Raw genomic sequence first — 8,147 nt, 5'->3', positions numbered from 1 at the left:
AGCGTGGGTGCCTGCGCGGGACCCGCTCCCTTCCTGCGCCCAGGGCTAGGACGCGGTTTCCGAGCCTTTTCCCCTGGAAGAGGGAGATGGGGGCGGTGTCCTCAGCCCAGAGCTGCACTGACGCAGAGGGGAGGATGTGGCACCCTTTGTCTCCCTGGCTGGGAGAGAGCAGAGCAGCCCCGCACAAAGCTCAGACGAAGTTTGTCTCTGCACCACTCCTAACAGCTCAGGGCAGCCTCGAAGGGCTTTAGGCTCTTATGCCCCTTTGTTTTTTACCCCCTGAAAGGGGGAGGCCTAGGTGTCACCGAAAGCCAGCGAGAGGCCGACTCCTCAACCACTTGGGGCGCCACTGGAAAGCCAGGCCCCAAAGTCACTGATGAAATAGGCCTTAGGTTCTTCAGTCCTTTGGAGGGCCTTGCAAGAAATGAAAACTACCTCCAGTCTGGAAAAGTGTGGTGGAGATTTTAGAACCGAAGCAAGCCAAGGCTGCTGGCCCATGAGCAGTTACATTCACATTGAATGTGAGGCAGAGGTTTTCAGTGGCACGGCTAAGCTGGCACAGACCAGGGACCCTCTATCGTAGGCATTTCCACTACCTAATTTGCATTTTGTTAAGCTTACCAGGTTGTCATATCGTTATTGAAAGGACGCTGGCTTTTGGCCCAGGGAACTGAATGTATGGATCCAGGGGCCCATCCCCCTAAGCTGTCCATGTCAGCCGGACCTTTTCAGCAGTTCAGCAGAAACGTTTGAAAATCCAGTGTTGGAGCCCGGGGCTTGCATGCCAGTAGCTCCGCTGTAGCATCTCCAAAGAGGGAAACTTGTCTGATTTCACTGCCTGGAAACAACCAGCAACTCCCTGATTTCAGCATAACTGCAAAAGATGTTTCTTCTTTCCCTAGTTGGCAGTAGGGCTTGGGTTGTTTGTTCTTTCTGCGACTAACCAAGCTGCTGAGTTCAGTGAGATAAATCACACAATGAGAGTTTGGTATTGTACATAAGCGTGTGTAGAAGCCAGGCCAAAATCAATCCGTGGTTTTAGCTTTCTGTTCATCGCCATACCCGCTTCTGCCCAGAACAGCTTCCTTTTTTATAGCACCAAATTCCCATAGAGTTAAATGGGTACAGAATCAGTCCTACAGGCAATGTTTAGCTGGGGAAACAGGCACCAAGAGGTCTGAAATGGGCACATGAGAATTTATTTATGCATAGAGAGGGATATTTAAAAACAAACAAACAATGAAATAACAGAAATTCGCTTTTTTCCCACAGGTCGAAGTTTATAATTTTGGCAATTTCTCAGCTTCTTGTGTTTAATGGAAACTTACATTCTTGGAAATTTGAGCTTTTTCCAAGTGTCACGGTTTGTAGTAGCAAGAATAAACAGTGCATTAGCTTCATAAAAAGACCTAAATTTAGATTTTAATGAAGCAAAGTACACGAGGCTTCATCATCTCTCATTAACTCCTTCAGGCTCCCGATGTTTGCAGGACTGTGTGTGTGTGTATGTATGATGGGCAGAGAATTTTGCTTTGTGTAATATTTGTATAACAGAAAACAACCCTCAGTTCGGACCTCTAAACCACTTGGGAACAAGAGGAGGGTCAGGGAATGGGCCTGCCTTGTGCCCAGGCTTACAATGCACATCTAAGTTTTCCTGATAGCGATACTGGCAGTACTGCAGGCCATGTGGTGGTAACAGAGATCAGTTGGAGTTGAAAATAGCAGAATGCTTTTCCACTGGCTCTCCTAACTGAAGTTCTTAAGTGGACTGGTTTTCAGTCAGAATGGACTTTTATATGTACACACTTTGCTCATCCTGATTTTTCACTGAGGTAACATGGGGGAGCTCGTAGCTATAGAAGTCTTGAGACGCACACGTTCTGGCCTTAGTGGACTATGTTGCAAGGGAAAAAGCTTGTTGTTTTTTTACCCATTTTCCACCAGAAGAGGCGATATGCATATCTTGTTATCTAACCATTCACCTATTTTGATCTTTTAAGGATTCATCTTTCCTGTCACACTTGAGACGAGCACTTTGGGGGAAGAGGTATCTCCAAAAAGTTACCTGGGTAAGCCTCTTATGGGTGCCAGTTCTGTAGTACCTCAGTTCTGTAGATCTTATTAACAATATTTCTGTAGATCTTATTAACTCCCTCTTGAGCATGTCTACATGTGCATTAAGTTAATGCACCATAATCAGTGCTACCTCACAATAGTGCTGACATGTCTTTTAGGTGATGCTAATGTGCAGTAGACTAACTGTACTGCACATTAGTGCATCAGCACAGCTTTTGCCGTGACACACTAATGTGCAGTAGAGTTAGTCTTGTGTCTTGTGTCTCCCCGTGAAAACTAAATGAACGTCAACCATACTTTTGGGCATGCCACACGCTTTCCAATGTGATACTTTATGACTACTCCATAGAGAACAGTTTAAAAAATTTTTGCTCTTTGCCCTTCTACATATTTGCTTAGTTGTCACACATACTTCAGAGTGGAATTTAGGTAATATCTGGGAAAATCTCACAGAAATGTCTCCAAGACCTTTTTGTAAACAGGGTAGCTCCTTAGCATCATAAATGCAACCTTCCAAGGGAAAACAAATAGCAGACACACACTTTTTTAACTGACATACAGATTTTAGACAGATATTTGTACTTTACTTAGAAAAGATTCAAAACCAAAATCCTGGATGAGAACATTGCTGATTTTTTGGAGTGCTTGTAATCAGGGTTAGGATCCAGTTCTTTCATCCTACTTGTTTCTTTACTAAAAATGCTATGCACTTTTTGCTGATTTAGTGATAAATATGCCAGTTGAAATACCCGTGATCTTGGCAGACTTTACCATTTTGCTGTCTGAAAGCTAATTCAAACACTTCATGTTAGATGCCATCTAGGGATCAGATTTTGGCATGTTTCATAGCAGTTTATGGTAGGATAAACTCTATGGAAACAGAGCAATTACAATCAACAATAACAAACATATTGTGGAACAGAGATTCTGCCTCATGCTTCAGGGATCAGGCCAGTCTTCAACTGGAGACCCAGATGATAGCTACTGTGGGGCAGGGGCAAGGGCAAGGGCTACATTTTGTGTACCATGGGGTTCTTATACCTGTCTGAAGCATTGGGCACTGGCCATTCTTAGAAACAAGATGCTGGAACAACTTGAGTTTGTGTCCAGCCAAGTATTAGAAGTCCTAATCCTACTGAGGTACTGAGCAATCTAGAATTTCAGGGCTTTGTTACACATTCCAGTTTAAGCTTCTCAAATGTTGACTGGCATTAGTGGTCACTCAAGTTTAGAGTAGTTGAACGTTCAGGCTAAAAATCTGACTGTCCACAACCTGTGACATGCCCCTAGAGAGTTGGCAAGCCAGAGCAGGCTTCTATCCCTGCTCTAGGTGGGGCTGGGTTGGAGAGAGGGGTTAGTGAGGGCATGAGGCTGAAAGGGGGAGAGTTTAATGATGGGGACTGGGTAGTGAAATGGGAGATGGAAAAGCAGTGAGTGGGAATGGTGGCTGGGGTGGTGAAATTAAGAAAGTCAGTCACTGAAGCCATTAAAAGATAAAAAATTAAAAAAAATTAAAAAGAAATAAAAAGTAAATTAAGAAAATCATGTTTTAATAAATTGTGATTGGGCAGCCCCAACTCCTGGGGATACTGCCACTGTCCTGGGAGGGAAGCCACAAATCACAGGACCCTGATCAGCCCTCTCTCCTCCCCCCTGCCCCTTACTCCTCCTTCCACCCCTCCTAGCCCTTCATCTTGGACTGGTCTGTGCCCCTGAGAGCTGCCTAGTCAGGTCACACCCACCCCAGGGATGGGAGGGGGAATTGGCTTGGTGCCAGTACCACCTGCTAGGCAGTAGAGGTCTGGGGGTAGAAGGTTTGTCCACACAGAACAGAAGGATGGGGACTGCAACCTGGGATCCTGGAAGACTGTAACTTTTGTAGCTTATCTCTAGGGAGTGGCCACACAGTCATGGAACACCAGCTGGGTAACAGGGATCAGAGATAAACCTACCCTGAAGTGATAGCACTTTAAGATGCCTAAAGGGTGCTTAGAAGTAGTTTACATGTCTCAATGCATGGACAATCCAGGGATTGAGAGTACCCTGAGCCGCCCAAAATTGGATACATCTACCATCTACATCTAACATAGGCTGCCAAGAAAAGCCTGTAAACGGTCTGTAGTGTTTTTGGCAACTCTTTGATTGTTTGTCACTAAAATGATCAGAGAATTTATTTGAGAGGTATGCAAGTAACAAAGCCTTCCCGCACTAAAATCTGAAAGCCTTGTTCTTTAATAGCTGGAGTGGAATCTGGTCCAACTCTTGTTGAAGTCAACGACAACTGCACTGTGCTCTTGATTAAGTGTATACAGTGTTTTCTCAGAAAATATAGCTATGGGTCATGCCACAGCATTTGCCAGCAGTGCTGAATGTCTCCCAAGTTTTGAAGTAAATTGCACATTGATTTTAGGTATATTCACTTTGCAAGCTTTCAGAGATGTTATGTATACAGTACTATGCTGTTAAGGTGACACTGTGCTGGTGAGCCATTTTTAGTTTTTGTTGATGAACCTCAATTGAACTGGCAGTAGATTCATGACATATGAAAGACCAGAAACTGCAGACTAAGTGTAGATACTATCCTAAACCAGCTTTCTTCTGTCTTATTCAGCAATAGTAGTAGGACAAAAATAGTTCTTATTAAAATGCATGTGCTTAGTATTAAGACCCTTTGCTACATCTAACATAGGCTGCCAAGAAAAGCCTGTAAACGGTCTGTAGTGTTTTTGGCAACTCTTTGATTGTTTGTCATTAAAATGATCAGAGAATTTATTTGAGAGGTATGCAAGTTGTGCAGAGCTCAGCCATTGTGGTTGTGTGAAGGAAGAACTTAACATTTTTCCTTTTTCAAGTTGTCTTGTGCTGTTGATTTTTCAGAGAGGATTTTGTGCCAAGGGTATGTATATTTAATGGTCCTGAATTGAACAGAAAGAATCAGACTGCTACTGTAGAATTCTTCCCCAGAGTTCAAAGCATTCTTTTTGGCACATCTTAAGTAGCTGGAACTCATTGTGCTAAGTCATCATGCTCTGGTTCACTGTTCCTTTGTAGCTTTCACTAGTGTTTGGTAAATACCAAATGCACCTGGTCTGTTATGCAGTACAGCACAATAGAAGGGCAATTCCTTCCTCACCCAGTCCAGAGATACATTTGTGCTTTGAAACAGGAGGATTTGGGAACATTTATCATTTTTATCCATGCTGATCTCATTGGTGCTTTTGTTCACAGCCAAATGTTATGGGCCAGATTTGTGGGTATAGCCTGCGTTCCACCCAGCAAAGCTGGAAATGAGTTGTGGAACACCTTTATGGTCAAGCAGGTTGTGCCAAAAAAGAATGTAGAGCTGTATTTTAGGGCTGCTTTAAATTATGTTTGGCAGAAGTTGGCTTTTCAGAGACTGTCTGGCTACATGAAATATTTGAAGCATCACTCTAGCCTAATCTCCTCCCCCACCAGTGTCCCTATTGTATGGTATATGTACAGCTATTTTGACATTTCTGCATTGCTTGGGAAAACCCCTTGCTCTCATGGGATTCTCCAGAAGTGAGATATGACTGGTTTGCTACCCATCTCTGCTGCTGTAGCAGTGCACATGAACCATGAATTAGGCCCTAAGTGCATTATACAATTGCATGGAGTTACCATTAATTTAGCAGGAGCAGGACAAACCACTCTCGAACAAGCTGTATAAAAGTTCTCATTCCAATTTCTTATTTTCATTTATAATTTCTGAAATGCTCACTTTTTGGGCTGAACTTTTCCATGTTTGATCTGTATACAAAACTTGAATTTGTATTTAGTGTAAACAAAAGCATTTAAAGCACTGCTTAATAAGATGGAGCTTGGGGAAAAAAGTTTTTCCTATTAACAATACTTTTTCAGCCATTTGTTTTTCAGTAGGTCTACTTGTGAAACATCAGGTATTTTAAAAAGCAGAAATCTGGTGAGAAAATAGCTCTCATGGAGAAGAGTTTTCGATTATTTATTTAATTTATTTATTAAGCTGATATGCTACAGTTCCCAGTAAAGGCTCAGGACAGCTTACAGTAAGAGATGGAAGTAAGAACATGTTTTGATTGAGTTATGAACCTCTGAAAAATCAGAGAGAGCAAGATGGATAGGGTGCATTTTAGTATTACCAACTTGTGCTTCATTGAGTGTAGCAGAAAGTAATTTTGAGTCCTTGAATGATCAAGGAAAGACCATTATTTATAATGCCTTAAGGTCCCAACTACAGCTGTGTTAATTGCTGTACAAGCACAAAAAAAGAGACAGTCTCCACACTGAAGACTTCCCAATTGAAACAAATTTATTTAAAATGCAAGCTACGTCGGAACTCATTTGCATTTACTTTGATCCTTGAAAGCATGGAAATAAATTAAGGAAAAAGTCCAGCATCCTTTATCCCCTTCACAATGCTTACAATGGTACTACAGACACGCTTCAAGGAGTATTTGCTCCCATCTCCTAAATGCACCACAAAAGATCTTCATCCAACATTCCTCACCATGCACAGTATTAATGATGACCTCCTTAGGTGTATATTCCTGGAGCAAAGGCAGTTCTATGTAACTTTGCATGTTCCAGGTTTGGAGCTGGAAACAATCTAACTATGCTAGTGCTGGTTTAAATTGTGGCTAATTAACTCTGCTATTAAGAGTGGCTTATTAGGGTAGATGCAGTAATGTGCTGATGTGGCTATACTGCCTTTGGATTGGGAATTAGCATGTGCAGAGTGATCTTGGGTATTTCTACATTGCTCTGCCTTGCAGCACATAGAGGTATCCTTATTCTCTTGAGTGTACGGAGCTACATGTCTCACTGTCACATAGCCTATTCATTTGGTAAATTGTTTAGCTGAAACATTGCTGATGGTTTGTATAGGCGACTGGACTGGATTAAGTTAGGGGTACATTTTTCAGTTTGTGTTGGAGAGGAAAGTGAGGGCTTGTTGAACGTGAAAGGTAACTAACTCTTCTCCATGACAGTGACAAGGGAAGCTGGCATGTAACTCTCTCACTGTGTCAGACAGCTGTTAGCAAACCCTTTTGGTTGCAAATCACAAAGGATCTCTGGCCTGCATAATAACCAATGACCAGAACATAAGAAAAATAATAGAATGATGCACTTAAATCATTACTTACCTGATTTATGAAATCCAAGATCCTTTAGGCTCAAGTTCTCTAACTCCCATTTCTGCTCCAGGGACTTGGATATGTCCTTTGTTCCAAAGTATAACTTATCCTCACTTCCTGCTGAAAACTCTAATTTCCCTGCAGAGATGACTATATCATGCTATGCCCATGTGCAACACCTTGGCTTTGAAAAATACCACACATTATCTCTTTGTCTATCTGTCAATCACTGTCTTGTGGTCCAATATTTTGTTTCTTCCAGGATTCAGATAGTAGCTAGAAAAGAAAGGTCTCGACTTTTATTTCACAGATCAGCTGACACATACATGGCAGAGTCAACCTCATGTTTTTGTCAGGATATTATTTTCTAGTAGTGTTATTCACTGATCAGTGAGCACTGTTTGTTTTCTTCTCAGCTCCATACATATGAGCATGTAGCAACTCTCAGCTTAAGAACTTGGCTTGTTAACTGGAGATCTTTGGTTTACGCCTTTGTTTTGGCTAAGATGGTGGCTTTCAGCATAGCACTTTCTTCCCATTCTGGTGTAAGTTCTGTCAAACATAAGTCTGTAATGTTACATGCTTCTGACACATCTGGCAAAATAGGTGGTTGCCTAGTACCTGATTCAAGTTCATACCTCTCTGAATCAGTTAGTGTAAGGTGCCATCCTGCCCTACTGTCTGCCTACCTGTCACAGACTAAATTTTCCCTCAAGGCCCTGAGAAATGGCCTGCCATAGCTTTCTCATACATGGAGAGTCTATGTACTGTTTTTAGGTATGACATTCATTTTCTCCATCTCTTGTGCTGCTCAACTAGGAAAATGGTGGGTTTTTTTGTCTTGGCCTGTTTTACCCTCTGGTTGGCTGTGGCAGTTCCTGTTTTTGTTAACTGGTTGCAGAGCCTTCTGTCTACTGCAGTTCTCACTGCTGA

General features: G+C 42.3%; 1 protein-coding gene across 1 annotated transcript in view; it reads right to left on the bottom strand.

Annotated features, from left to right (window-relative positions):
- Positions 1-716, bottom strand: part of KCNJ8 (potassium voltage-gated channel subfamily J member 8) — a 10,613-nt gene extending 9,897 nt beyond the window's left edge. The window contains exon 1 of the mRNA XM_019515678.1: positions 622-716. The gene's annotated coding sequence lies outside the window, so the exon portion shown is untranslated. The remainder of the gene's footprint in view (positions 1-621) is intronic.
- Positions 717-8,147: the final 7,431 nt, after the last annotated feature.

Source organism: Gavialis gangeticus, unplaced genomic scaffold (genome assembly GCF_001723915.1).
Source record: "Gavialis gangeticus isolate Ggan-Ray unplaced genomic scaffold, GavGan_comp1, whole genome shotgun sequence".
Lineage (NCBI taxonomy): Eukaryota > Metazoa > Chordata > Crocodylia > Gavialidae > Gavialis > Gavialis gangeticus.
Note: the sequence above shows the minus strand (reverse complement) of the source record. Positions and strands in the feature narration are given on the sequence as shown.